The sequence below is a fragment of the Corvus brachyrhynchos genome, unplaced genomic scaffold (genome assembly GCF_000691975.1).
Source record: "Corvus brachyrhynchos isolate BGI_N302 unplaced genomic scaffold, ASM69197v1 scaffold12, whole genome shotgun sequence".
In the NCBI taxonomy this organism is placed as follows: Eukaryota; Metazoa; Chordata; class Aves; order Passeriformes; family Corvidae; genus Corvus; species Corvus brachyrhynchos.
This window is the reverse complement of record NW_008237885.1, coordinates 3,932,731-3,949,183: the sequence shown is the minus strand read 5'-3', so window position 1 is coordinate 3,949,183 and position 16,453 is coordinate 3,932,731. Positions and strand designations below refer to the sequence as shown.

General features: G+C 37.2%; 1 long non-coding RNA gene across 1 annotated transcript in view; it reads right to left on the bottom strand.

Annotated features, from left to right (window-relative positions):
- Nucleotides 1-580: 580 nt before the first annotated feature.
- Nucleotides 581-16,453, bottom strand: part of LOC108446311 — a 28,303-nt gene continuing 12,430 nt past the window's right edge. Inside the window, exon 3 of the long non-coding RNA XR_001861464.1 lies at nt 581-934. This is a non-coding gene — a long non-coding RNA (uncharacterized LOC108446311). The remainder of the gene's footprint in view (nt 935-16,453) is intronic.

Genomic DNA, 16,453 nt, shown 5'->3' with positions numbered 1-16,453 from the left:
GAAGAAGACCATCTGCAAACTGAATAAACCTTAAGCCACATTACAGATGTGAGAATTCTTTTTTTGTAATCACAAAATATCCTTCTAATCTATTTCAACCAGGGAAGATAATATTTTTCATTTTCAAGGTATCAATTTAATTTATTTAACAATTCTTATGCACACAATAAGTATAATTTTTTATATTGTTCTTTGTGTACAAGGATGTCTCATGAATGAGACCTCTACCTTGAAAAAGACAATGATATTGAGAAAGAGGAACTTTTACAGAATGTGTTTCATTTGAAATATGTCAACTGTTTCAGGAATATATATAGAATACATATATTTTTATATAAGCATTGAAGTTCATGTTCTTTTTTTTTTTTTTTTTTTTTTAATATATTGCTCAGAAGTGCTTTTGAAATGTGAACATATAATGTACCATTTGGGGCAATTATATCAAGAAAAATGTAGTCTGTTCTTTTTCTCTTCTGCTCTTGGTTAACTCTCAGTTCTCACCCTTCAAGTCCAATTATCATGCTGGTCTCTTTCACTAAAATACCAGAATGGGCAAAGTTACTTTCATTATTTACTTATGTTTTCCTGGGAAGGAAAAAGACATAGGGGATTTTTTTTTTTTTTTGCTAACACTGTTGGCAACAAGACAGGCCAATGCAATTGGCTGTTTTCAGATGGGTGTTTCATCCTTCAAGATGCTTGTTTTCCACTCCTGGATCAGGGAGATGCTGCCATTCATTCCTGGCTCAGATAACCATCTTCTTCTCTTTCATGGAGACTGGGGAATAGGTGAGTAGAGGATGATATACATCACACATCACCTGGATTCAAAATGTAGTCTCAGGCCAGGCAGCTCATTTCAGTCCCACTTGCTGCTTCTTCTTGGGTACTCACTGTAAAACTCGAGCTCTCTTGTGTACTGCTGCGTCCAGTTCTGCTGAAAAAAAAAAGATATGAAGGGAAAAAAAAAAGAGAGCATACTAATGGAAAAAGGCCTATCTTTTGCTGAAAGATCCAATATGAACAGAGTGTCTGAATTAATTCTTTTTGACAAGAATCCCTCCCAAACATGACAGGAAGCTACATTACCCGAATAATGAGGGCTCCAGCTGAGGTAAGTCGGGGAAACGCATGGACTAGTTTATGCAAATACAATGCCTCATTTAACATCATAGAATATACTGACAAGTTCAAGAAGGCTCAGTGTTAATAAAAGCACATTAGAAGATGTTGAGAATATTCAAAATCCAATCACATTTTGCAATAGACATACCTGTCCTAGAAATTCAGTATAGTCTCTAGGGGATTTACTGTATATTTCTGAACAGCAGAGTAAGTACAGCATGGTTTAGAAATTTGCTACTATAAAAATGCAGAAGGCAGTGACCTGTATAACTGCATATAAGGCTTCTATCCAAGTTTGCATTAAGAGGAATTTCTTTCTCTGACCCTACCCCCCTCCCTCTGCAGAAAGGGGATTTGAATTGCAGATAGCATCAGTCATCTCAATGCCACACTGTTAACCACCTGTGTGTTTCAGGTACTAGACACTAATTTCAACAGAAAACTACTCCTACTCCAGCAGAAGACGTGTCATCTAAGAAATAACCTTTAATTTTCTTATTTTTTCCTTATTAGGTTTTCCTTATTAGGAGAATTTCTATCTATGCCTTTTCTATCTGCTCTTTCCATTTCAGAAGAGCCCTTCCTTAAACACTGTGTGACACCAGCTGGCATTGGAACTTCAGTACTTGTGGAGAGAATTGCTCTGAAATCATGGCTGAATGCAGTTGAAATGTCCAGGGTCATGGTGGGGGAGTGCCTGGTTCTGTTCACATTTCAAGTGAAGCGTGCACATGCGAGAAACTACATATGACCAAACTTTTCTAACTCTTCCTACACACAGAAGCTGAAAAGACATTTGTCAATTTAAAGTAAGTCTCTCTTACTTAAGTAAATGAAAACACTATGCTTCCCTTTTTCTCCTCCAACAATAATTCCCAAAAAATATTTAAGATTTTAAGACTAGATAAAGTAAATATTTTTTTCATTTACCACTATGAAGGACTCTTACAGCACATATTGGTCTGGATGCCACCTACCATTTGGGTTTTTTTATTTTTTCAGTCCACATAGTGAGCACACAAACACCCTTTCTCTCATACAGTTGCAGTATCTCCCTCAGGCAAAAAAGGTAGTTTGCAGTAGCTTGCTCAGCCCACTGCTAATTTTCGTAATAATTGAAGTTAAGCACAAAAAGCAGGAACAAGTGGATTATTCCCCATTAAAAGCAGTGTGGTAGAGAGGAAAGTTCCATCTGTTTTTTATCTTCCAAATATTGATCCAAGGCTTACTGTCTCTATTTCTAACACAGAACTCAAATTTGTGTGCTGTGTGCATGTATAAACCTTACTACTGGTTTTGCCACTGAGACCAAGACTATTCTTGTTCAAAAAAGGGCTAAATTTGGCCCAGCAATTTGCTGCAAATTATAGCAGATGACTTATAGGGTAACTGGTGACCTTCTAGACACCTCTGTCTTTGGGGCCTTTCTTCAAAATTGAACATAAAACAAGTTGGTAGTACAAGACAAAAATATAAAAAAATTATATTAAAAATATGTATATTTCTGAAGACTCCATCCCAGGCTGGCTTGTGGTTTAAATATGTCACTTAAATTAAACTACAGCTGAGGAAACCATGAGAAAAGGAGCAGCCTGCTGAGTATCTTGGTGTCAAGAAGACAGGACTACGTTATAAAAGGACTCTTTGCTAACATATTATCAGGTCTCAGGGTTACCACTAGAGACTGCAGCAAAGCCAGAGATCCTTTGAAAATAAAAATGTCAACTGTTACAATCACAAAGAGTGGACTAATTCCCTCCACTCTCTTTTCTCTAATCCCTGGTCAGTGAAATTTATTGCTTCTAGTTACAAGGGCAGTATAGCAGAATCATTCACCTTATGTTGTACTATGAGGCTATAAGAAAAAAAAGGTCAATAGCTGGATTGTTCAATGTATTTTCAATATCTATTGTTAAAACAAGCTGCATAGCTACTTTCTCAGGATTCTTTAGAATCTCTATGTGTATTTTATCAGATTTCAGATTAAATTAATTATCCCAAATAAAACACAAATATCAATCATGGTTTCCCACTGAAAAAGAAAGAAGAAAAAGAAAAAGAAAAAGAAAAAGAAAAAGAAAAAGAAAAAGAAAAAGAAAAAGAAAAAGAAAAAGAAAAAGAAAAAGAAAAAGAAAAAGAAAAAGAAAAAGAAAAAGAAAGGAAAGGAAAGGAAAGGAAAGGAAAGGAAAGGAAAGGAAAGGAAAGGAAAGGAAAGGAAAGGAAAGGAAAGGAAAGGAAAGGAAAGGAAAGGAATCTGCTTTGTGCTACTCCTGTGGAGAAAATTAATTATTGAGTTGGTGAATCCTTTCTCCTTTGGAATCCCCCCTTCCACAGGGACTGCATAGATGGCACACACCTACTGCAATTATTCCTAGACTGCAAAAGCACCCCCTTTTCTGTTGAGGATGGCACTACAGGGAGTACCCAGCTGATTACACACCCATGTTTTAGAACATGAAGACTCTCAAGGAGAAAGCAATACTTCAAAATCTTCTAAACTCATCATCTGTGCTTTGCTATCCGTGTTACAAAAGGTCTTCCTGGGTTTTAACTGAGAAAATTACCTATAAAATTCTCAGCATAGGAAAAAAAATTCATTTTACATAGTGTAGGACAGCTGCTCCTGAATTCCCGTGTATTTCATAGCACTCTCATCCATAGAATATAGTCTTCAGGCGCTACCTACCAAGGCCATGTGAAAAGTGATTCTGCACTTATCAGCCAGCAGAGGGGGCAGGATGAGTAAGGGACAGTCAAATAGAGAACAGGAAATTTGTCGGCATTTTTATTTTTTAGGGAAAGCACTGAAGAAGTTATTAAAATCAGTTTTGAAAAGTAATTAGTTCCTTATAATAGTCTTGTCTGCTCTGTGCACGGTTATGGTAAGTGTGCAACTTCATGTCAGGCATTCTGCTCTGGCATGTGCTTCGTTCAATGAAAATGTAGACTAGAGGTGATGGATTCCACAGTAGATCCGTAAATCTGCCACATAAATGAGCCCACTTTGTAATGGTGTATTAAAAAGAGATAGCTCGTCCTGCACAGTCCCTTACATGTATTAAAACCTAGGTGTTTCTTCCTCAAAGATAAGGATTATGGCATGAAACATTACTAGTAGTAGAAAAAATGAGCAGAAAGATGATGTCCCTTGACAGGAAATGTTGTGTAAACCCTTCTGCCTCAGAATGAGTATTTCTAAAAGCCTAAAATTTGTCATTACTGATTAAAAGTCAATGACACAACACCGACAAAGACTGTGGCCACTGAGCACAGATGCAAAACTCAACACAAAAGAAGATATCATTATTATCATTACTGTTTTATTTTATTTTCTGTGCAAATGCTTAAACATAGAGCAAATCAGCAAGGGGGTAAACCACACGCAGCCTACAGCAATGTCTAGCTATCTGAAAGGAAGTAATATTCATTATACAGCCCTGCAACCATCCAGCCTCCCCCTGCCCTAAGACCTATCCCTTGCGTGCACGATGCTCTGTTGTTGCAAAGGACACGGTTTGTCTCACCTAACCTGGGATGCCAACAGCATGAGCTGCTCACTGCAGATGCTGTGAAAATCCAGGGAGACAAATAGGCAATTCTTGAGCACAATCCTTGCCATTTATTTCAGACCTGCAAATTAGGATAAGATGAGCTGCACCCTAGAAAGGGGCCCCGGGCAATTAGAGCACACGTAGGAGTCTGCATTTGGGAAAGGAACCCCACCCACTCTGCTGCGAGAGGGCCCACTGTCCCCACACACCAGGCAGGCAAAGAGCAGAAGCTGAAGCACTGGCAAACTATCACAATGCTCTTATGGCTTTCATTAAGAAAGCTGGCTTTGAGGGGATTTTTTGTCCATAGTGCTTGTCTTATTTTTAGTTAAAGTATTCTAAATTCAATGAGCAAATTTGTCCCAAAACCAAAAGTAAAGAAATAAAAAAACTAATAAACCAGTATGATCTCCAAAACTGACCTACACTCTAAAGTTGTCTTCATGCTTCATCAAAGAGCTGCTGACTAGAATTTTGCTTCAAACTGGCTCATTTCCTGATACAGCTGTAGAGAAAGATTACAAATCTGGTCACAATTTGTACTGTCATTACCCCTCTGCAACCAGCACATTAAGGTTCAATTTACCTGCTATTGTGAGACTCAGAACATTTCAGCCACTATTTTAGCAAACTACCTTAATCACAAAAGTGATGGAGAGATAACAAATGAAAAAAGTCTGGGATTTGGGGATTCTAATGGTCATTTTGAACTCAGACTGAATCACAGCAATGTTAGAGTGGGTGAAGGAATTATATCTGTTCCTCTGATTGCAAAATATAAGAGCTGTGTTCTATTTTCAAGGGGGTTTTTTTAAGGACCAGAAGCTATATTTGATGTTAATGTTGAATTTCATTGGTTTTGTTTGTTAAATTTACCTGAGACGTCCAGACATTCCCATTTTCAAGTAGAGATTCTCTGAAGGGAATAGAATAGCAAGCAGCATCTTGTGTCATTTACTGACGGCTTCTTTTTTTTTTGTTCTGTTGGCTTTAGAAGTTTATTTAATTTCAGACAGTTTATTCCTGCCTAATAAACTGTTCCAATAGCAGTGGCCTAGAGTTGCAGGACTGGTTTTTTTATGATAACATCAAGGAAAACAACACTTATCTAAGAGCAAACACTAACACTGATGCACTCTACATAATATCTACCCATAAAGTCATTCACAGTATTTTTAACTACACAGAAAATATGTCTCTTTTCATACAGTATTTCACTTTTAATGCTCCTATGTTCATGACTTTGAGTATGCAGAGGATAGAGGAGTTTTGGTCTAGTTCAGAGAAAAGAGATCCTGTCAAAGTTCTTGCTGATATGGGCACATCCCGTATGGCAACCAAATTATTTTCTCAGGCTGCATGATTCTAATTCTGCATTTCAGTAGTACTCTAAAGCTGCACAGTTGCATAAAAGAGGTTAATTATATATAAAGTCTCTGAAAAAGCAGCTCATATTCTAAGATTTTATTCATTAGGGAATTTTAGCAGGTAGTTAACTGCAGGCACACCTTCTTTAATTTCATGGGGACTACTTGAGCATTTGAAGCAATATATCTCCTTCAGTACCCTGGTGAACTGGGACCTAAATGAATAAAAGGCCATTATGCAACTGAATGTACCATGCTTACTATATGTTCTTATAGAACTGGCTTCAAAGAAAGCAAATATTCTGCTCTCCCTAAGATCAGTTCAGTGGGTGCTGCATCCAGAGTATAAGTGGACTTTTACAGCTCTTCTAAAAATTCTGGAATTGGAGTTTTGCTCTAAGGATAGCAAAATCCATCCATTGAATTTTCATGAGGAAAATTAAATCTGCAACAATCTATATTCTTAAAGAGGCATGTAAGGAGATTTTAGTTTTAATGTCAGTTATATGCACAGTCATATCTGTATGCATATCAGTCAGATTTAACTTTACCAGAAACAGTTACTTATTTAAATTAGGGCAGTTGCAATTTAGACACACAACTACAGACAAATGCCACTAGGGCTTTCCTCAGACAAAACCTCAATACCAAGCAAGTTCCTCTGACAACGCACCATGCACTCTGACATAGCACCCTTGTACAGTCCAGGAGTTCACATACAATCTCTGTAAATTTTTTTGGAATAATAACAATCCCACTGTTAACATGAATTATTTTGGTGCTGTTTAAGTATCAGAAAATCCTCACTGTAAGCATCAAAGAGTTAACTTAGGTATTCATGGCTTCAAAAACCTGTAATCTTACTGTTTGAACTCCTTACCCAGGTCCTGCATACACGTCAAGCGACCCATCATAGTCAGTTCTCATTGCCGTTACCTAAAAGGATTCCCTGCTGCACAGCAGTCCTGTGCTGCAATAGGAATTGCAGGATACTGAAAACAGACTCTTTTATAACAACAGGAGCTTCATTTACAGTGCACACATACTGTAAGAGCAGTCCTGGGTTTCCTACCAGCATGCCCAAGCTTAATTACACCTGCTGTAGTCCTGAATCACCAGGAAAATACCTGGAGTAGTACTTCAGTGCCTTGCTGAATTCAAAGAATAGCTGAGATGGAGCCTGCAGACAACTAATGTGCTCCAAGAACAATGCAACATTCGTTTCATGGGGTGAACTGAGGGATTTCAAGGGAGCTGCCACAGAGACTACATATTGTTGAGAAGCAAGAGATACTGTTTTGTGTAGTGCTCTTCTCTCTAACACTTACACTTAAGCTTTTCAAAATTAAATGAAACATGAAGTCTCCTGGATTAAATTTTAACATCAGGGGGGTTATTTGTTTGTCTTTTCAGTTGCTGGGTTGGGGTTTTTTTCAGTGTAGGCATCCATCATTTTTCTACCTTGTAAATAAGTCTCTTTCCAGTTTACCTTCTTTCTGCAGTGTCCAATGCTTTCTTCATTTTTTGTGTGTTCATTTTTGCTGCGTGGCACAAGTGAAAATTGGGGTCAGCACTCTGGTTTGCCTTCCAGTTTTTTTTCTGTAGTCTGAAATTTCTGCTTCTTTTGCAGTCCACCTTTCTTGTAATGCAAGGGTGGAAAGTCTCTGGCTCCTGGGCAACTTCTGACTCTCAAGACATTCAAGACACAAGACTTGCTACTGTCACAAGTGACACATCTTGCTTGCGAAGGCCAGTACCCTTCATGAGCCAAGGATGCTCATCTGGCCTGGCCTTAGAGAGGAGAGTGTCCCTTTCTTCATGTAGTCATTGCCATCTCCAATGTCCCTGCAGCTGCATTCAGCATCATTTTAAGGCTCTCAACCAAATAAAAATAATTATTTTCCAACTAATTTTTGAGAAAGCTCAAAAATCCTACTTTGCTGTGTCCTTGTTTTAAACTGCCTCAACCATATCCCAACATAGGTATTTTTTCTGCTAGATCAGATAAACAATTTATTTTGTCCACAGCTTCACTTACATACACTGCTAAACTTCTCAGTTCTTTGTCCTGGTAAAACCCTAGTTCTGCATAAAACTTAACTGTACCTGTTGACTGAAATCTGTATTCCACTGAATAAAATAACTTGAAAATGCACTGGAGTAGAAATACAGACCATAGTGAAACTCACTGACAAGTTACACACAATTTCTGTTTTCCTATGATGTTTTAGACAAACTGTAAGGTACTCTGGCCTGTACATGACACATCTCCAAGACACAAAAAAGAAGGACAGACTATATTAAATCATTTTTCAAGGGTTTTTCTGGGACAGCAGACTAATAAAAGTTATATATTCTACAGAAAAAGCAAAGAAGGTGCTAGGGGGAACTCCATACAAGGATTTAAAAATCTAGGGATAAGGAACTAGATGGTTAGCTTGCCCTAACTTGAAACAGCTTCAAAGAATAAACATGTCTTTATGAATAATATAATATTCAACCATGTTTGACCCCACCACAAAAACTTATGCCAGGATTTCCCTTCGGATAAAAAGTAAACACATCATATTTTCAAGTTACCTTCCCCAGAAACTCAAACAGAAGCTATGCTATAACCTCACTGGGAAAGCAAGGCATCAGTCTGTGCATCCAAAATACTGCTAAACACTCAAGGCAAGAAGCTTGAGCAGTGGTGCTTCCATCACCTGAACTGCTTAACCCTTAGCTACAGAGGTGAGGTTTAAGCTGTGCCAAGTAGCATCCCCTGGGGCAGTGCCTAGGCAAAGATCAGTAGACATCACATGCTGTCTGCCATTCCTAATATGTAGTCTGAATTAGACTGCATCAGGCTTGGCTCCCTTCACACACTGTATCTCAACAGGACTTGCAGAGACTGAAGTGTCCCTGCTGACCCTTGTGACACATCCCAGACCTTGTAAATACCTTGTAAAAGGTATTCTCAGACTTGTGGTACGAAAATACCAGTGAACTGTCCTCATGTTGTTTCAAACACTCTGAACTGAAAAACAAAAAGAAAAAAAACCCAAATAAACAAAACACCCACAAAATTATAACTATTTTCTAGGAACAAAAAAGCATGGCATGAAGCCCAGAAGAGATGCAGAGCCAAGTGAAGTTTGGTTTCAGCCAAGATGTAACACTTGGCCTCAAGGCCAGAGGAAGGTCTCTTACCATGATTTATTTAGCAGTAGAGCAGCAGTCATTGCATCCTCCTATCCTATAATCCTCACATTTGCCACTAGCAGATGTTAAGGTGAAATGTGTATGAAAAGGTTCCACAGGTACATCTTTCCAAATTCTAGAAATCCTCTGGTTTAGGATTTCCAGGTTCAGATGTTGACTCCAGAACACTGTGCTTGATAGATGATTTTGTTCAGTACTATTATTTGGACTAACACACACTTTCTGTTTCCAGAATGCCTTGTCACAGATGAGTCCTATAACTTAATGTTTTGTCTCTGTAGAGAAAAAAACCCCAAACTTCCTGCCATTTTAAAATCTACTGTGCAATTATTTCATTGGGGGACACCTTGAATTTCTTTTCAGTAAAGAGACTTTTTCTACAAAGCTCCTTCTCTCTGAAACTCTTCCATATCTCGACCCACGTTGCCTTATGTTTCTTATCTTCCCTAATTTTGTTGTGGGCCTTTCTTGTCCTACTTAAATCCTGTGGACTTTACTGCATACATTAATCAAGATGTGGGTGATTGTATGTTGTTTTAAATATATATATATATAAAATAACATATATACATTGTATGTAGTGGATACACCATAGCACAATGATGTCCTTTCCCAATAGGTCTAACATTTCCTAACACTGTTCTGCATTTTGAGCCATTGAGCATTGAGTTGATGTTGTCAGAGAACTATCACAAGGTCTCCAGGACTTCTGCTAGTCATGGATAAATTACAGCTCAGTTGTGTACATATAGAAGTCACATCAACAGACTATCACCTTTTCTTTCTGTCCATTTTTAATAACCTGTAAAGCACATACCCAAGAAATTAATCATTCATTTAAAAAAAATACTAAGGTACAAGAATTTATTATTATCTGAAAAATATTGATTTTTCTCATGTTGCCAACTTCATTGAACAAATAATACTTATCTACAGGAATAAAACACAAACTTTAGTTCATTAAATAGTTAAACTTCTAACTCTTTCAAATTCATCATCCTATGTTGCCCCGATGCCTTATGGCTGATTCTGCACTACTTGCAAACTATAAATCAAGAGCAGAATAACTCAAGATAACATGACTATCAACTCAATATACCAGCTTCTACTTACTCAGTATAATAGTGGTCATGGAGAAGCACAATTCCCTACCATTAATAGCACAGCTGCAGCTGCACCTATTTATTTCTCTGTATTACTCATAACAAAACAGTAGCATTTTCTGCCTCCTTTGCACGCATGCAAATGACTTCATAAGCAACAAGATAATGATGAAGCCCTCCTTTTTCAACACGCTCTAGTTTAATAGCCCCTGAGGCTGCACAAGACAAGATTTTTGTCCGACATAACTTACTTTTACATGGAAAAGACAGCAATCTATTAAAAATAAATAAATAAATATTTAAGGAGACTGTGTGAAGCAAAGATTTTAATCTTAAACAGGTAGGAGCAAAGAAGGAACTTTCTGTCATGTAATCAGCCTCCCCTGGATACTACTTGAATATCTTGAACTAAACATTGCTGCAAAGATACTACTTCAACAGCTAGGAAATAACAAAAATTCTGTGTGGCAACCGTTTCCCAAATAGAGGATCAAAGAAGTCTCTACAGACCTATACAGTGCATTCCTGACAGAAAACAGCAACATAACATGTATTTAAAGCAACTGAAGAGAGAGAGCATCCAACTTTTACTCAAAACAGATTCAATATATTTAATTATTCATTATATCTTTTCCTTATCAAACTATAATTTCCTACTCTGAAACTATAATTCACATGCAAAATAAAAGGAAAGTTTTAGTAAATTGCAATTCAAATATAATTTTATTTCTCTTCTACTGAATTACACTCCATCAAGCAATAATTCTCTTTACTGTATCTTTACTTAATAACTCATTTTTCATATTATTCAAGTGCTTTCAGGGCTTTGGTATTGTATTTCTGGGGTTTGATTTTTTTCGTTTCTAATATAACCTTTTTACAGAGTCTCCAAAGAATAAGTCAGAAAGCAGTTGGCACAGTAAAATAAAAACGGCACCATAATGGTAAAGAGCTGATTTTTGGAGAGGGCCACTCAGTGAGATTTGAAAGTTATCATTATCCCTATAGGTCAATTAAATTTGGAACTTCTGAAGTTAGTTATACACTTTATAAGCCATTCCAAAGACGAGAAGAAAGACTGTTTGGAGCTTTAAGAAAATGATGGTGGCATTTAAATGAAAGGCTACCCACATCTTTTCATAATTTTGTTTCAGAACGTTATCCTTGTGTAAATAGGACTACTAATTTCTTCTTAAGAGTAGGTAAATACTGAATAGGATTTTTTAAAAAAATCAGAGAAACAGCATTCTATGATTTTCTAGTTGACTTTATTTGGTCTCAAGATATAAAGGATCTAGGCAAAAAGAGTGGGTTTTAGTTCAGTCTTTCGCCACTCTTTCTTGTAATATACAAATGAGCTATTGTCAACTGGAACCACTACTTGCTCTTGCAATACAATGCATAGCTTCATTATATATTTCTTAAAATTTAAAAGAAGGCTAAAAAAGGGATCAAAGAATACTGAAATTCCAGTGCTGAGGTCAACCCAGACATGCCCAATAAAAGCTAGTTTTTATTTTAGCTCACAACCTGAGGAAAAGCCCACTGCTTTTCCTTGATGAAGAGAAGGCGCTGCATACCTGAGTACACCATTCACAGTCCTGCCAGTGGAGCAGAGCCTGGAAGGCCACCAGATGTGTTACACATGCAGAACTGCAGGATCTCCACTACACTTCTGGATCAGAAGATGTTATATTGCTTGGTATATGACATTGATTGGTATACACCATTTGGATAAGGAGAACAGTTGCAATGGATTCCAAATCCCATTTTCTAGTGACCTTAAGGCATCCTTTTTCTTGCTGTCCACAATGACTTACAGGGTTTGGTTGCAGAAAGAACAAAAAAAAAAATAGCTTCACAGTAGTTGTCTCTATGAATTTAATGGCTATTGATCTATCCAGTGTGAGGCTCCCATGCTTCTGCATGCCTGAAGCTTTTCAATCAGTGGAAAGTTAGCAGTGAGTTTGTCACAATCTTGTGCTATCAGGCGAAACTAAAGATCCTACACCAGTATACATTTAAATATTTCATAGAAAAAAAATTATACTGACACTGAACTGTGCCATAAATCAAGTCCCTCCAGATGGGAGAGAATCTGCTGAAAGTCCTTGCAAGGAGTTTCAGTGATAAACCGAGACTTTTCCTGGAGTTTCAATGCTTCCAGATAGTTGTTTATTAAGTCTTATCAGAGGAACAGAGCCACTAGAGTGACCCAGGTACAGCATAGAGCATAGAAAAGCAGGAGTGAAGGCTCTCTATCAAGATTTACACAGCCTTTTAAAGATATTTTAACCAATGGTTACTAAAAACGTACATTATTTTCACTTTCCTACCAATTATTCAGTAACACGACTAGGAACTGCGGAATTTTCTATCCAATCATTCCAAACTACTTTTACTGCAGAATATGGAGTAGTAGGAGAAGGAGAAGAAGGTTTAGAGAACAACAACAATCCTTCATTTTGATATTTTTTACTCTTATCTATTTACTGTAAAGAGAAGCCCAAAACCTCTAAATTTTTCACCCTGTGACAATCTTACATAGTAGTCTATCACGTAATTCACACCACTGTATTTTCTAGTTCTTGTCTGACTGTTGGTAATTTTTTCCAAGGTTTAAAGCTAAAACATGTTGTTCAGGGGGGTAAGAACCCATAAAAACAGGCAGAGAAATATTCTCGGCACTCTGGGTTCCTACATTATACCATTTCCTCATAAGAGGGACAGTTTATTGCCACCAGCATTCATCCTCCTCTCCCTTCTGAAAACATTTGTGCCACAACCTTTAGGAATGGAAAATCATGTGCAACCTGGAGAAATGCATGGTCAACTCTAAGATTGGGAAGAAGTCGCCTTTAGCTGGCTGTTACCTGATTATGTAAAAAGAGACTCAATATTCTTATCTGCTGAAACAAGTACTACCTTTCACAGTCTTTCCCCAGGTGAAATAGTTAAATTATCTGACACCCAGTTTGAAAATTTAATATTTACATACTGGCATCAGGCTGTTCAAGGCATAGATTAACAGCAGAAAAAAACCTGCCCAGACATAATTACTATATTAAAAGACAGCAGGTAGCAAGCTTTTGGAAGCCTTTTTACTTAGAACACAGCAGAGGGTAAAATTAATTTCTCAATTATCTTAAGTCAACCTGTTATACCACATTTCTGAGTCACAGGTATACTTATCAACAGCATCAATTTTTCACTAGATTTCTCCATTTTTTTCAGTCCCAAAAAAGTTAGCTAGACCTACTGGTGAGCATTAATCACAGTTAACATTGTGCACTTTTTCAAAGTATACTTTTTCAAAGCCAAACTGTATTAGTCAGAAGTAGGAGTGAGAAAATGTATCAAGAGAATTTTTTTGTTATTCCATTTCCCACCTCCTACTCATCTCTCCTCCTAATTCCCATCTCACCCTTCCCCTCCTCTTCTTCCTGGAAAGAATCACATATAAAATTCCACAAGTTCTTAATTAAATGGAACTAGGTTGATAGAAATGATCAAAAAATCTAATATGATTTACTGACAATTTTAAGATAACTAAACATACTTATATATTTAGGCATTTCTGAAGCTGGACAATTAATTTTTATCAGAACAAAACCCCATATCTCACAAGGTAAGATGACTGACATAGTACTCAGTATTTTGGAGGCTTATTCAGCACCTTGTTCATCGTAACAGACCAATTTAGTATTCTTTGGAAGTTCATTAGTATGTTCAAATGAGTAAGCACTTGGCAAACTAAAGTGTTGAACCACATAGTACTCACACTGTAATATCTAAAAAAGTGAAAACATCTGAAAATCTGAATTTGTCACTCTGTTTTAGAGAAGCAGAATAATAAAGATAATAAGTAATCTGGCTCTAGCAATCTTTATCAGTGGATAACTCTCATTCAGACCACTGGCAGTTAGATAACAGTAAAAGCCACAAAAAGAGAGAGAAACAAACAACTCAAAGTATTTTCAGAGGCACCCACAGGCTGTTAGAGCTAAGATTTGCAAATGTTACCTGTGATAAAATCTCAAACTGTCTTGCATAACTATCACATTAAAGACTTCCGATTTCCTTGTTATTAATAATGAAGCTGCCATTAACATCTGAAACAGAAACACACAAGAAGAGGAAAAATGTACCTCTGGAAGGAATTAAACACTTCTGAAGATCATTAGAGTTGATGTCAAGCATTTTATTGGAAACACTGAGACTGATCTTTCAGTTAATGAAGCTCAGCTTTTGAGTTTGGGCTTGATTAATTAAGTCTGTAACTGAACAAAAACAGCAGCAATGAAGAAAATGTGCAGCTCAAAAACAGATTGTCAAAAAAACTGCCAAAAACAGTGGTAGAAAAGGCACAAACACTCTGTATATTTTTTTGGAAATTCAGGGAAGTAGAATATCAATAAATTCAGTCATGATACTGAACTTAAGTAGGTGGACTCCTGATTTCACTCTGGGGCTACACTTGAGCAGCTTTGTCAAGTACAGATCCAGGGGCAGGGCCCTGTATGATCTATGGTTTTCATGGCTTATAACCACGGGTGCAGCCCTACAGCGTCCATTGTGGAGTGGCACAGATGTGTGTCCAGGTACCTTGACATAGGCTCACCCAGGCCATTCCCAGAATTTGCTGCTCTCAGCCAGTGTTTTCTATGTTTATGCTTAGAGCTGGCACTGGAAGATTCATAATTGCAATGAGAACTGCAAATGACTCAGCTTTGAGAGGCAACTCTTCTGTCAGTTTTTCCACTTGTCTTAGCTGAGAGTGCAAAAATGCTAACATTCCTTTACCTTACCTTTAGCATGCATAATATGAAAATTCTGCCATCCTTTAATAAAACACTGAGATCAAAAAATGCAAACAACCACAGAAATACATAATCATGTTATGCAGGTTGTTTGCGTGCATGAATGTCAGAGGTATCAATAAGAACATAGAAGGCACACAGCACTAAAAGCAGCATGTTTGCAATTGTAGCCAGGGAGCCTTTCTTATTGCATGCCTTAAATTTCAACAGTCATGAAAATGATAATGGGAGATGTGACAGTCTTTCACCTGAATAGAGATATTAATATTTAACCTTTTTTAGTTAGCAAAATTTTAAGTCTGAACACAGTATTTTTCTTCAAATTTTTGATGTGTGAATCTTCACATTTAATCATTGCATGGCTACTGATGTGAAATAAAAACCCCTGCTACTTCTGTTTCTGTAGACTTCTCCCATACATAAATATATGGATGTACGCACACCCCGTAGAGACAATCTCGTTACAGTACCAAAATCCATTTTAAAAAAAACAAAACAGGAGTTATAAAATAGAAACTGATTTTCATTCTTCAGGGCATGTTATAATAATGAGATTAGAAGAAAAACTTTTTCCCTTTGACACATTGTACCTGCTGAATGAAAGATTTCCTGTGTGAAGTATCTGGGACGGGGCCAGACTTGTACCCATATTTAAAAAGGGTAGAAAGGCTCACCTTGGGAACTACTGACCTGTCAGCCTCACCTCTGTGTCTGGGAAGATCATGGAGCAGACCCTCCTAGAAGCTGTGCTAAGGCATATGGAAAACAGAGAGGTGATTCCAGACATGCAGCATGGCTTCATCAAGTACAAGTGTGGGCGGACTAGATGGCATTTAAAAGGTCCTCTTCCAACTCAAACTATTCTGTGATTCTAATAATGACTATGCCATTCAGTATGACATTTTCTATGATCCTGATCCTGTGTATGAGTAAGGAAGATCTAAATATTGGTGGTTTTGAGGAAGTAACTTATCAGCTTTTGTTTCGCACATACCAAAGAGCAATTATTTGCAGTAGAGAAGAGTCTTGTCAAATAACCTCATTTGGAATACCAAATTTGTGTCCTGTGTCATGGGTTTTGACACAGAAGCCAAAAATTACTTCATGGGTTAGTATGTGACCAGAAAGTGGGAATAAGATGCTATGAACAAGTGAGAACAGGGTGTTACATATACTGTTTCCCTGTTATTCTTTATTGAAAGAAAGGGTCTCCTTAGCTCAATTTTATTTCTTACTTGTATTTGCAATACTCAGACATTCAATGAGCTCAGCAATAAATAGTC